At 41.5% G+C, this 14,348-nt stretch overlaps 1 protein-coding gene across 1 annotated transcript in view; it reads left to right on the top strand.

The window, feature by feature from the left end:
* MAF (MAF bZIP transcription factor) overlaps nt 1-14,348 on the top strand; it is a 238,824-nt gene that overhangs the window by 90,619 nt on the left and 133,857 nt on the right. The gene's annotated exons all lie outside the window — the stretch shown is intronic.

The raw sequence follows: 14,348 nt of genomic DNA, 5'->3' as shown, positions 1-14,348 counted from the left end.
ATAGAATTTGTTGAATATGCTCATGTGAAGCAGGAACCTCTGCATTTTATTACTGTCCCGGAACAATACAAAAAGGATATAAGATGGATGAAACATGGCTGGCTGGGGAATTCTGGAAGTTGAAGTCCACAAGTCTTAAAGTTGCTACAAGTCTTAAAGTTGCCAAGGTTGGACATCCTGATGTAGATCCTTAGTTCAGAACTCAGCAGAATGGATTTTGGAAGTTCTAAAAGATTGTATAATTCCATCTTCATGGTGACCCAGCTTAGTCTGATGCCCTAGATGTTGGTACAACTATGACTTACCATTTGCTGAAGACACCATACAAATTCAGACCTATATATGGAAGAGACCTGAGTTCTGTAAAATTTTAATCTTCTTTGCAACCGAAGGAGAGATTTAGAGCAGCTCTAGAGATCTGGAGTGGAACTTAAAGGAATCTCCTTCTGGGTTCTTAGAGATTGCTGTGAAAATAAAGCCACTAACTGAGGATTAATAAATAAATTTTCATGCATTGCATTGCTCTATCTCAGCCAATTATCTAACACTGTATTTTATCTTATAAAAGAGCTAATTTACCTTATGCAGTGGGAGGCAACCCAGACTATCTACTCTTAATTTGGACTTTAATAATTTGTTGCCATCTTCCATGCTCATAGGTATTGGCAGAAGTTGACTTGTTTTGCTTCATTTTTGGTTTACTATGGGCTAATTGATAATATGCTGAAGAAATGCAAAAAATATGGTGGTGATGATGACTGAACTGAGTACAAACCCATCTTCTTAGCTATAAACTGACCAGTTTATGGAACTCCTTTTTTCCTTCCTTTCTTTTCTTATGGTTAACCAAATCAAGGGGATAAAATTGCCAAAAATCCTATAACATTTTGTAATGCAGAATTTTGCTGTTCAGAAGTCCAGCCATTTCAGTCCATTTTGCATGCCACCTTCTTTCTCCATTATATGCTACCCTAATCTTCTTGGTTATGGAGCAGGCTTAATCCAGGTGCTTTGATTTAAAAAATAACAGGAGAACTCTAAATGTATTTATAACTACCCTCCAAAAGATTGGAAGCTGTTTCTTTATCACCTCTCTTTCCCTTTTTTTCCTTCCTTTTTCTTTCTTTCTCTCACTATTTACTATACTACTTCTTTATTATCTTTATTATCTTTTATGGTTCTTACCTTGTTAAACATTTCTTCAAGAATAATGATGAAAAAATGCCTTGCTCTTGGGTGGTGAATGCTTGTGGTTACATAATCTAAGGAGCTCTTGCTTAAACATCGAAACAAGAATGTTTATGGGGGAGAACTGAGATAGTCATAAATATATTTCTGCTTTTCTCTGTCCTCTTAGAATGTCAAAGGTGGAATTGCCAAAGAATAACAGTAAATTCATAACAGGATGGAAGTATTGTTTAACAATGAGGGCTCCACTGCTTAAAATGTGTGTTGGGTACTTCCTTTGTGTGTATGTGTGTCGGGTGCTTTCTTGCATTAAGAAGCCTGACTGGAGCTTTACACTGTTTTGTGTTTGATTTTCTTATTGACAACAAATTACATAATATTGAAGAGTGGCGATGGGACTTGTATTGTGCCAAAATGTCTGTGAAAGAGGAGTTCAAGACTAACACTGAGATGGTGTTCTTTGTAGCAAACCAAATGAAATGTCTTCGTACAAGATTTGGTGCATAGAAAGCATTGTTTCATACACACAATTCTAATGTAGTGATAGCTTTTAAAGGGGTTATGCACATTCATAAAAGAGGAATAATCTACTATTTTTTTTACAATAGAGGGAATTCCCAGGCTTATCAGCAAAATTATGTTGGTTACCCACTTCTGAGAAGAAATGATTGGTGAGAGCTGTTGGCGTAACTTTCTGTCTGTGGACTGCTTAGGCCATGTTGGCCATGTTGTGAGAAGGACGTTTCCCCAGTAGTCCATTTCACCATGTTTGGTAACGAAAGCTACCAAGCTCAGAGAGCACAAAGGACCCCACAGTTCAACCCTGAACTACAAATATTCTCTTCTATCAATTGTTTGCAAGAGACACTATAGATTAGAGCTTCCAACTTCCATAGAATTGTTTGAGCATGCTTGGCTTACAATTAGTCTTGGATTGTACCTGATAAATGCTGTTGAAAATTTATGTAAACTGACTGGCATTGGATCATGCATGCAACACAGATATAATAAATTAATGTTGCTTTTGTTGTTGTCATCATGATTTGAAGACCATTTAAAAACAACATACGGAATCTATACTACATCTTCTCCATATTAATAAAAAGCATTCTGTGAAACCCTTGATCAAAGTCATGATGAGCAACACAAGTCAATATCTGTGGGCCCATCTGTTGATGACAGTGGTCTATAGTAGGTAAATGGATTAATGAATGAGAGTAGATAGTTTGTGAGATCAGCACATGGGGATGATGTAGCACAGATGAACAAAGAGAGACTGATTGCATAGAGTGGAGTTGATAAATATACCCAGAGAAATGACAGCGTAAATTGAATTGTAAATGAAAGAGCTAAAACCTATGAAATTATTAATTGGGAAAATGCAGATTTTGTGGGTGTGTATGAAAATAGGAATCCCAAGGTAACTGTTGCTTTTTACAACCTGTGTTGATAACAAAGAAACAGAAGTGAATTTGGGGGGAAATGCACAAAATTCTAAATGTATTTGCTATAAAATAAAGCATAAACTGTTGGGTACATGAATGGAGGAAAAAGAATACCAAAACAATAAAAAATGAGAGTGAAAGGAAATTTTTGGAGAAAGAGAAAGACTAAAACATGTAAGTTGTAGAAGATAGAATTAAATTGAGATAAGGAAGGAGGAGGATGAGATAGCTTGGAACAGAGTGAAAAAATAACAAGATTGCAGAATGTTCACAGAAATATGTAGAGTTACACTAGTGGGAAATATGAAAAAAATGTTGATGGAATAATAAAAGGGGGAAAAGGTTGAGAATAAGAAAGGATTGTTGCAAAAAAGAAGGATCAAAGAATGTGTAATGTTTATATAGAGAAAAATAATTCCAAGGAAGATCATTGTAAGCAAGCAAGGAATACTGAAGTAAGAAAATGCAAAATATTTTTTGATAGAAATGAAGGATTGTATGAGAAATGGAAAAGGGGCCTTTGGTAGCAGGAACAAAATTAAAAGTGATTAAATGATTTGGATGAAAGAGGTAAGAAAATGTAGAAATTGTTTTTTCAAAGATATTGTTTTTTTAAAGATATTGTTGATTGCACAGCCAGAGGTATTGATTGAATTTGGCATTTTCCCCACCTATTGAGGTATGATTTGTCAAACAGCCGCTACCATTGTCACTGTTATTGTATTTTTATCCCATATCTTTTTGAGGGTAACAGTGAGGGTAAAGAAATCTGAAAATGAAAGTGATTTGTTGAAGACCGGAACAAAAACTGCAATGCTAGCACCCAAAAGTTGATAAAAAGCAACCTGTAACTGCTGTCAAAGTGTTAACCAGTTGCACAGGTGCGGTGTAAATGGTGTGACTAAAAACATATTAATATGTGGATGTGGTTGTGCAATGGATCAGCCCATGTATGAACTATGCCTGATGATTTGAAGAATGCCATCACTGTTACCCTATAGAAAGGAAAAGATAAGAAGTGTATTTACAAAAACTACAGAGAAATTAGTTGTGCCTGGGGTGGTGTTTGGTAGAATTTTGATTGAATGCTTATCCACATTTCTACTTTGCAGTCATTGAGAAAGAGACGATAGTGGAAGCTAATTTTGTGTCTCAGTGTGTGAGTACATGCAGCTCAAATTTGATTGCAAATACAAATGTATATAAGAATAAATAGGATGCTTAGGAAAAAGTTGAACACAAATTGGGGGTAAGACAAGAACATGTGATGCCGCTTTATAGGTTTGAAAACAGATATTGTGGTTTGGCTGAGAAACCAAATAATTTGCAATGCCTGCTAGCCGTCTATTAATTAATGTGTCAAAGATGGACAGGGAAAAAGGAATGAATAATTGCAGGTTTTCTATAAATGGGAAAAATCTACAACAGTCTTTCTGAACCGTAGCAATTTTAAGGGTTTCAAATCTCAGAATTCCACACAGTTGGAAATTGCCAAAATTTGGAAAATATGGATTCTGCACAAGAAAATAAAATTATGTACCTTAATAGTATGTTTACTAAAAGTGGAGAAATGGAGAAGGTACAAAATGCTGGTAGAAATGAAGTGGTTAGCGTGTACTCCTTTTACAAGGTAAGAATGTTTGTCCGAAGAGGAGAAAATGTAGAAGCGTAAGAAGAACATGCCCTTGCAGAAACGCTTGTGATTACATCAGGAGAAGCTTCACGGTAAGCTGAGTACAGCACAAACGGGGTATTAAAAGAGTGTGTGGTAAAACAAGAAGAGATGCGGGTAAAAATGAATGGATGTTGAATGAATAAAGAACTGAGCAGGAAAGTGACTAACCCAGACAAGGGAGAAGTACACAGAGGCGATTTTGTCATACAGAGAGAATGAATGAAGATCGAGTTGCACAACAAATATATGAGGGAAAATTGAATGGGTGCAGAGGAAGTTAGGAAAAAATATAAGGGGGTCATGGCTGGGTGGAGTTGACAAATAAGAAGTTCAAAGAACCCAAGGCAGTATATGGCGTGGAATAAGGACTTGGTGAAAGCAAGTATTGGTTGCAAGGAAAGAAATGTATGGAGAAATACATAGCGAATGGGCTAAAGTTTTAGCATTTCCCCCTTTTTTTCTTAATTTCTTTGGCTTTCCGTTTCTTACTCCATTCCTGCATTAATGCCACTTACTCCAGAAGGGAATGGGTGTGTATCAGTGGTGGGATTCAATTTTTTTTACTACTGGTTCTGTGGGCGTGGCTTGGTGGGCGTGGCAGGGGAAGGATACTGTAAAATCTCCAGTCAGAGGTGGTATTTGCCGATTCTCCAAACTACTCAAAATTTCCGCTACCGGTTCTCCAGAACTGGTCAGAACTTGTTGAATACCACCTCTGGGGTGTGTATATATGCATGGCCATATTGGCAGGGGAACTTTGAGTCCAAACATCTGGATGAGGTCCCTGTTTAGAGACAATTGCTATACTGTCAATGTTGTCCAGAATTATTACAATGCTGTCCAGAATGCTCATGATTAGGTCTTGTATAATTCTGACATTATGAAGAACTCTCATTCCCAGCAGTGACTAGGAACTGGGATGGAAACTGATCAAGGAGAGAAGCAACCTAGAACTAAGCAGATATTTCCCGACAGTGAGAACAATTAACCAGTGGAACAACTTGCCTTCGGATGTTGTGCGTGCTCCATAACTGGAGGCTTTTAAGAAGAGATTGGACTGTCACTTGTCTGGAATGGTGTAGGGTCTCTTGCTTGAGCAGTGGGTTGGACTAGAAGACCTCTAAAGTCCCTTTCAACTCTGTTATTCAGTTCTGTTTACTGGAGAGAGGCTCAAGCGATAACTCCACTGCTGCCTGAAACCTATTTGTCTTCCCACCCCCTTCACTCTATAGAAGGACAATATGGAGGAGTGGGAAACTGCAGGGAGAGGGAGGCCAACTTTTTGTGTATGTCATCATTCTGGAACAGTGTTGCTGACCTCGGATTCCCCTCCCACCCTGTTTAATAGCATGCTGAATTTAGTCTGATTAAGGCAGGGAGTGATGGAATGTAACAGGCAGATGCAAGGTCAGGCTGAATTTATCTGAGCGGCTGAAGCTTCTTGCTACTTTAAACAAGATAGTGCAGTCACTCTGCCAAACTTCCTTGTAGGGCAGGGGACAGGGCAGGGGAGATAATTTTCAAGGAACTGCACATTGCAAGACGGCAGTTTTGCAGGAAAGGGGAGGATTTTTAATTTGGATTTATATCTTAGCAGTTACAAGCAGAGTTGACATGGCAAACAATCTCCCCACCACCACCCTTACAAAAAGAGGAAAAAAAATACTTTAAATGCTTTTACCCCTCCAGTCAAGAACAGGTCAGTCTGACCCATTCTGCTTCAATTTGGAGTTAGGCTGTTTACATACATTCTCCAGCCTTCCATTCTCAATTTCCACCAGCTCCTGAAGTTCATTCCGGACTTGGGAGCAATGATCTTTTTCTGACCTGGAATTATGATTTCGTGCTGAATTCTAAATATACACCAGATTCAACCATTGCTCTCAAAGTGTTGGTTAAAAGTGCTATGCATTCACCTAGCATTCTGTGGCCAAACTTGCAAATGGTATTAGGACTTAATGGCCCAGGTCACACACCTTGCCAAGACAGTGACTGGATACCTGAAACAGGAAATTATGAATTAGCCAGCTTGTTTAGGATCTAGATTGGGGAAGCTGTTTTCTGAATAATTTGAGCTGAGAGGAGTCTCAGTAAGAGTAACAGAACAACAGAGTTGGAAGGGACCTTGGAGATCTTCTAGTCCAACCCCCAGCACAAGCAGGAGACCCTACACCATTCCAGACAAGTGGTTGTTCAATCTTGTCTTAAAAACTTCAGTACCCACAACTTCTGGAGAGAAGCCGTTCCACTGATAAATTGTTCTCGCTGTCAGGAAATTTCTCCTTAGTTCTAAGTTGGATCTCTAGTCCAACTTAGATAGTTCTAAGATAGTTCTAAGTACAGGTCCCATTCAGAAATAGAAGCTGAGTCTTCTTGGTCAGCTGAGCCACAGCGGCTTTTTATTATGAAGAGAACAGTGGGGGGCAAAGAAAATGGGAAGTGAGGACAAACACTTTAAGGCACAGAAGGTCAACTTGAATCTCTCTAATTGAAATATGCACATGCAGCTTCCATGCTCAAAATGGTAAACATTGTGCAAAAAAAAAAAAAAAACAATCCCAGAAGGGAATGGGATTGTTAAAGCCAACAGCCTTATGTCTGAGGAAGACTATGTTAGAGGAATGGGAATTGTTAAAGCCTGCTAGATGTGGGGGGGGGTGTTTGTGGACCTAAACCTGCATAAAGTAAATTCACATTTAAGGAGAAGTTATAGCATAGTTTTTTTGTATGTGTTTCCTCTTGTTTGTACACCAGCATCTATGTAAAACAGAAGAGGTGAACCTTTGATGCCCTTTTCTTTGGGCACCCAAGAGCTTCTTTAGGTGTAATCCTAAAATTACAAAAATCCCAGATCCAAGGGTATGTGGGAACAGCCTTGAGAGAGAGGACAAAGACCAGCAGAGTAGACAACCCACAAGTAAAAGTCAGCTGAGCTCATAGAAAGAAAAGCAGTGTAGCAAAAGTCTGAGGAACAACTCCCCCTAGTTTCTTAGACCATAAAGGTGAGGGGAGGAGATGGGAGGAAAGAGGTGTACTTTCAGACTTGCAAGATTTTGTTAATATAAGCTTACAATAAAAAATAGTGTTAATAATCACGTTTGGAGCTTCCCGTCTGAATTATCTTGCAAGGGTGACATCAAGCAGCAGGATGCTCCCTCCATCTCAAAAAAAAATTCCTGTTTTCTTTTGTGTAGAAGTTAGACTTGCTTTCAAAAGTACATAGGACACATGAAGCCATTTGGAAGCTTGATACTCTTATTTGGCTGACTGAATTTAAAAAGAAAAACCAACAATGTGGCACTGACTGCGACTATCAGAGTTTTGTTTTAGAAGCATGGTTCTGGGTAAGTTTGCAGAGAAGTCTACAAATTACATTTCTTGATGCCAAACCAAAGGTGCTTTTAATGTGTGCTAAAAAAGCAAATTATAGCTTGTTTTTATTGATATCAACAATCCATGAAGGTAAGCCTATTTTAGCAAGTATGTGTTTTCCTCATGTAATCAGGAAACCTGACTTGCAGAAGTAACTTTTATTTATTCTTAGCAGCAAACGTTGAAACATAAGGCCAGAATTTAAAAAATATTTACTGATGAATATCTCTCCTTCCTCAGAAAATAACGAGAAGAAAAAACCATATCAAACCACCTACTTCCCTTTCTACCTTCTAGATATACATTCACTGAAAGATACATACCTTTCTTCTCTGGAATACGTTTGCACAACATTGAACATATTCCATAGCCAGCATTGCTCATTATCCATATGCCATATATAACATACATTTTGCCCCTTTCCAATTTGACAACTGGCTGCCCACCAAGGGCCCAATTTACTGGCTTTTAAGTGCTCATTCTGGGGCATGCTACAGTTTTCCCATTTTTTGGGGTGGTGGTGGTTTGTTGTTGTATTTTTTTTTCTTTTGGTCTTGGTTTCTTTTGCAAGACACAGATTGTGTAATGTTCCTTTTGGATAGGGGAAGTTGCTTTTAATTCACGCTTCTCAGCATAATACAGAGCCATGGACAACTGGAGGAGGGGGCAAGGCAGAGCAGTGAGGAAACTGTAACTAGAGTTCAACTGAAATGGGTTTTAGGTTTTGATTTCTGTCTCCTAGCAGGACAACATCATCGAAGAGGAACTTCCACTGAGGTGCCCCAATGTCATCCTGACCAGTTTTTACCTCTAGTGTTTTTCCTACTCTCTTTGTTTTTTTTAAAGAGAAAGAGAAAGAACATGCTGGGGTGGGAAAGATGGCTAGAAGAATTCAACTCCAGGGTCGTTCTTATGTTGATAATCTCAAACAAGGTTCTGTTTCAGAGAGAAGGAAATGGGGTGTAAAGATGTACAGACCTGAGGAAAGAAAGCAAATGCAGCCATGCTTTGTTCATGGCTGGTAACATGGGATGAGGAAAGTTTAAAACAAACAAGCAAACAACAGAAAAGGGGCAGGTGAAAAAGATACTAGTTAGCAGGAATCTGGACGAGATATACCCACCATAGAGGAAACACTGCTTTGCTTTTGTTGCAGGGAAAACACAGTGGTTTTAACAATTAACCAGCTTACAGCATGCATGTTTGTGACTTCATGCTCACAGAGTTGCTTTCTGTGCATAAGACTGCAATAAAGCTAAATTACAAATTACATGTACCCTTGATAGATTTATGACCTTTTATAGACATCTAAAATGGACATGTGAATGTAAAGAAATTGTTTTGGACATAGTGCTGGAGCATATACTGTTTAATTCAACTTTGATAAGTGGCAAAATAGAGTTTTCTCAGGGGTTTAAAGCTTGACAGAAGGCTTACTGTGGTCTGGACCCACACACACCATCCAATAGATGCCTCTTAGTGGGAAAGTTTTTGCACCCATTTGTGTGGGAGCATGAGCATATGCAGCATTAATGATAAAGCAAAGGAAGGTTCCTTTGAAAATTAGCCCACAAACAATGAAAATATATATGCAATCCTCGAACACAATCTGTCCATATATATTATGGTTTGTTGTGATTTGCTGACTGTGCATAAGAGACATGCATTAGAAATAGTGTGCCCGCTGCAGTGTTTCTGAACCGTAGCCACATTAAGATGTGTGAACATCAGAATTCCCCAACCAGCTTGTGGGAGCTGAAGTTCCCACAAAATGGCCAACTGCTATATTGTGTGGATGTCAGAGTAGCCAATTAACAGAGTTTGCAGATTGTGTTGATTTGTCTCTACAGGTACTGGATGTTCCCATATTTAATTAATCAGACTTGTGGTTATATTTCTGGAAAGAGTGACACTTGGCTAATCTTAGCCAGGATTCGGATATTTTTGTGGCTTGGTATTTTGTACAGATCTAACCCTTTGGCTGATTTATGAGTGAGCCTATTGTGCCAACTTCAAAATGGGTAACTTCAAAAACCAGGTTAAAAGTGTCATGTGAACACGGTCCTTGATATATTTCAAATAATGGTAAGGGGATGTTTATGTGCTGTTGGGATGTCTCTCTAATGCTACATCTCCTCCAGGTAGGGCTGAGGGTCCTTTGCTTGCAAACAGAGTAACTAGGCTAGTCTTTCTGTTAAACACACTGAGGCAGTCACTTTGTTAATGGTGGAAACAAGAGCTATTTCCATCTGGTTGGTGCCTCTTAAGCTAATATGCAATCTTCATGAGTGGAAAGTCCTGTGTTTCAATATTAGCTTTGAAGAAAGACTAACAGTCCACTTGTAGAAGAGAAGGAAAAGCCTGGGGCAGAGTCCATTGACTCTTATCAAGTGCCAATTTAGTGCTGAACATTCATTGACTTGTACATAGAGGTGAACAATAAATCACCTTAACTGAATCGTAATGTGTGGTCCTGGTTCTTCATGCCTGACCCCAGTCTATCTTCTTATTACCTTTAAATATGTTCTGGCTTACACATGGAATGGGTGAACTTGTAAGAAAATAACTTTTAATTCAGAGTTGATTATATCATATGCTTTCCATGCAAAAGGCATGGGTTTTATCTCTGGCCTCTTGGCAAGATCTTGGCTTAACTTCTGCTAATCTTACACTGATGTATTAATCTAGATGGAGCAATACTTGGTGCATCTCAAATATAAATCTACCAAGTGAGTTTTTCCCTTGTTGTAATTTATTTCCATTATTAGCATCATTCATGGCATCCAAGCATGAGGTGCTGCCTGTGGAAACATTAGGGGGGGGGGGGGACAAACTTGAGTAGCACTTCATGTTTTTTAATGGGTAACTGTGATGCTCACAGACTGGACCTTGTTCTCTAACAAGCATCTTTATAGCCTTGGGGAATACTCGGCAGAGCAACATTTCTACAATGGTCTGTTTATCCTGGGAGGGTGGGACGTGTATTCATTATCCAGAAAATGTATCTCTCTTGTTCTGCACCTGTGTTCTACATTTGGCATGAGAAGTGCCTGTTTTTACCACGATACAAATTTTAGAAATATGCTGCAGTAGACAGATTCAGCTCAGAGCCATCTGTCTTGCACTGTGACTTATTGTTTCTGTTGACTTCTACAGTGTAGGTGGGAGATAAAGACACATTCAGCAATTTCTGCACTGGTCATATGCTATTTAATTTGCAGGCATTAGATATGTGTGTATGTGTATCTTTTTTTTTTTTTTACACACACAGGTACGTATACATGATTTCAACTGTGGAAGCTCTGGCCAATTTCAAATGTGTTCTGATTCTGATTTATAACCTGGTGGGCATTAAGATCATCTGGAGGGGGAAAAACGGTCATGATGGACAGGAATGGCAATAAACCTATCTCGACTCCTGTGAAATACCATTTATAGGAGTCAACTCAAAGCTCAGCGCTGCCCCTACTTAGCTTAAAGTAGTATTAAAATGTGACTGCATTCAGCCAATGTCTTAGATTTTTAGAAATGGAAGTGAACCCAGTTGAAGTGTTATCCTATTTTCCCATCAAAGGTCACTGCAAAAATTCCTTTCAGATCCAAATTGGATCTGGCAGAGAAGAAAGTGCAACCAGCTAGGGAGATATATTTTCAGATGTCCCAGTGAGAGAAAGATTTAGTCATGGTAAGTGGAGAGAGGTTGCCTATGATGGCTTGGATGTCAGTGGCTACTTCCATTTTCTGTAGGAAAAAGAGGAGGTGGAGGAGGAGGAGGAGGAGGAGGAGGAGGAGGAGGAGGAGGAGGAGGAGGAGGAGGAGGAGGAGGAGGAGAAAAATATGTTATCTCTCTCACATTTACACACACTTTCCACTTGGCTAAGGCTAATCTTAATCTGTTGGCCATCTTCCAGTTGGAGAGAGAGGAGGAGAAGGCAGTCTACACCTCAGGTATCTTCACATAAAGATGACAGTCTCCTACACAGCTGGTGATCAAACAATGGAGTTGCTGCAGAAGTAGGGGGCATCTGATTGAAATATGAGTACTTTAAACAGGACTGGGTGCGCTGCTTTCTCTATGGATTATATAAAGACTGGAAATTCAAAAGCAATGGCCTCCCTATTTTCTTTTAACTATCAGCTGAGCTAACTAGTGCACCTTCTCTTCTTGATCCCTTTTTGGGAACTGTTCTTCTAAGCAAAGAAGCAAAGAACAGGGAGAGAAAAGTAACTGCCTCTAAGATGTTTCTGGTAATCCAATTTATTATAATGACAGTAAATGGAGGATGAGTTGTCAGCTTCTAAATCATAGGCCTTAATTTCCACTAATAACTGAGTTCCTTCTTCTGGTACTAAATTATCCATCCCGATCACTCACAGACACGAGGCAAGGGGTAAGGAAAGAAAAAATATGCTCTGAACAAAACTTCTCCCAACTTTGTTTACCTGACTATTTTGGGAAGAGGATGGAGATTGATCAGGTAACCCATTGGCTTCTTGATTTGTCTGCCGTTGGCTGACTTTGAAGGAACCAGGTGCTAAAACCAGACAAACTCTGGAAAACAATGCAAAAGGTCCAAAAGTCAAGATGTGCGAGTGACTCAGAGGAGCTGGATGGTTCTTAGCCCCTGAACCATTTTGCTGGTCACATCGCCAATGAAGCACGTTGGATCTTTTGACTGGCAAAACTCTTATTTATCAGTTTTGGGTCTGCCGCAGCTGTTATCCTTGGCAGCTACATCAATACCATACAATATTTTGAAACATCCGGGATATAAATAAAAAAGATCACAAAGAAGTAGAAACCACAATAACAGCAATAGATGGCATCACCTTACCCTTAATAAGTTCTCCTGAACAACTCAGGTTTTGAAAGTGTGCAGAAAGCCATCCGTATAAAGGCCAAGCTAATTTCCAGGGAGGTTGTTTCGTAACATACGTACGCTCATTGAGAAACAAGCTGTCTTTAGAATGGAATACTGGATTCGCTTATGAAAATCAAGGTGGACTTTATATACCATTCTAAAGATAGAGTGTATTCTTTTTTACAATACTGTTAAGCCCTCGGAACTGGACTGTTTCTACAGCTGATGCCTTTGATTACAGTCACAAAAAGTGCAAAGTGCAAAAATTCAGTTCCTGGTAAGAGCTGTGGCTATGTATACTTGATGAGTTCTAAATGGAATTAAACTACTTCGGGATGCCTTTTGGTGATCAATAGAAGCCAGAACACCACTCAGAAGCACCATTTGTAAGCTTTTTCTTCCCATCTTTAAAAATGGAGGAATCGGTCACAGTTTCTACTCAAATAAATGAAGCAGATGGGTTGAATCTGGATGGAGCACTGCAGTGATGGTACTACCGGTTCTGTGGGCATGTCTTGGTGAACGTGGCTTGGTGGGCGTGGCAGGGGAAGGATACTGTAAAATACCCATTTCCACCCCACTCCAGGGGAACTATACTGCAAAATCCCATTCCCTCCCCACCCCACTAACCTGCTTTCCAGCTCCGTTCTCCTGTGCAGGGCAACAAAAGAAGACCCAGCTGATCAGCTGGGACTCCAATCAGCTGGAACTCAGGAGGCAGCAAATAGATGGGGGTGAGGCCAACCAGAGGTGATACTTACCAATTCTCCAAACTATTCAAAATTTCCACTACTGGTTCTCCAGAACCTGTCAGAACTCGCTGAATACCACCTCTGGAGCACTGGTTAAACACACTTGTGCTAGTGTTGCCAGCCGTTCCATGGGTCACCACATTCTGAACCAGATACCCTCATATAAATTGCATTATAGGGATCTAAGAAGTGGGATGAAGCCTTAAGTCAATATTGGGAAATCTTCCCTGTCTAGGAGCACCAGTTTGAGCTCAACCTGTCTTAGGAGAGGCACATAAACACTATTTTAACCCTGGGACTGCTAAAGAAGGCTGTGAGTTGGGATGAGATGAACACAACATCTTGAGATATTGGTCACATCATGAGTATATTCTTCAAAAGAGATTAGAGAGGTATCTCTATGCCACCATTGGCAGGACATGAAGATGAACCCACAGCTAGTCAATTAAACTAATGTACTTGGATGTTATCTTTGGCAATTCATAAATTTTCTTGACTGTTCTCCTTTCTGGGATTACGAAATGTGAGTTTCTGCTTTACAGAATGGAAATCAGAACATTTTTTTCGGGGGGGGGGGGGGGGGGGGGGGGGGGGGGGGGGGGGGGGGGGGGGGGGGGGGGGGGGGGGGGGGGGGGGGGGGGGGGGGGGGGGGGGGGGGGGGGGGGGGGGGGGGGGGGGGGGGGGGGGGGGGGGGGGGGGGGGGGGGGGGGGGGGGGGGGGGGGGGGGGGGGGGGGGGGGGGGGGGGGGGGGGGGGGGGGGGGGGGGGGGGGGGGGGGGGGGGGGGGGGGGGGGGGGGGGGGGGGGGGGGGGGGGGGGGGGGGGGGGGGGGGGGGGGGGGGGGGGGGGGGGGGGGGGGGGGGGGGGGGGGGGGGGGGGCGGGGGGGGGGGGGGGGGGGGGGGGGGGGGGCGGGGGGGGGGGCCCGGGGGGGGGGGGGGGGGGGGGGGGGGGGGGGGGGGGGGGGGGGGGGGGGGGGGGGGGGGGGGGGGGGGGGGGGGGGGGGGGGGGGGGGGGGGGGGGGGGGGGGGGGGGGGGGGGGGGGGGGGGGGGGGGGG

This window comes from Notechis scutatus, chromosome 9, assembly GCF_049901735.1.
Source record: "Notechis scutatus isolate UNSWTSFEM ecotype Mainland chromosome 9, rNotScu1.2, whole genome shotgun sequence".
Classification (NCBI taxonomy): domain Eukaryota; kingdom Metazoa; phylum Chordata; class Lepidosauria; order Squamata; family Elapidae; genus Notechis; species Notechis scutatus.
Note: the sequence above shows the minus strand (reverse complement) of the source record. Positions and strands in the feature narration are given on the sequence as shown.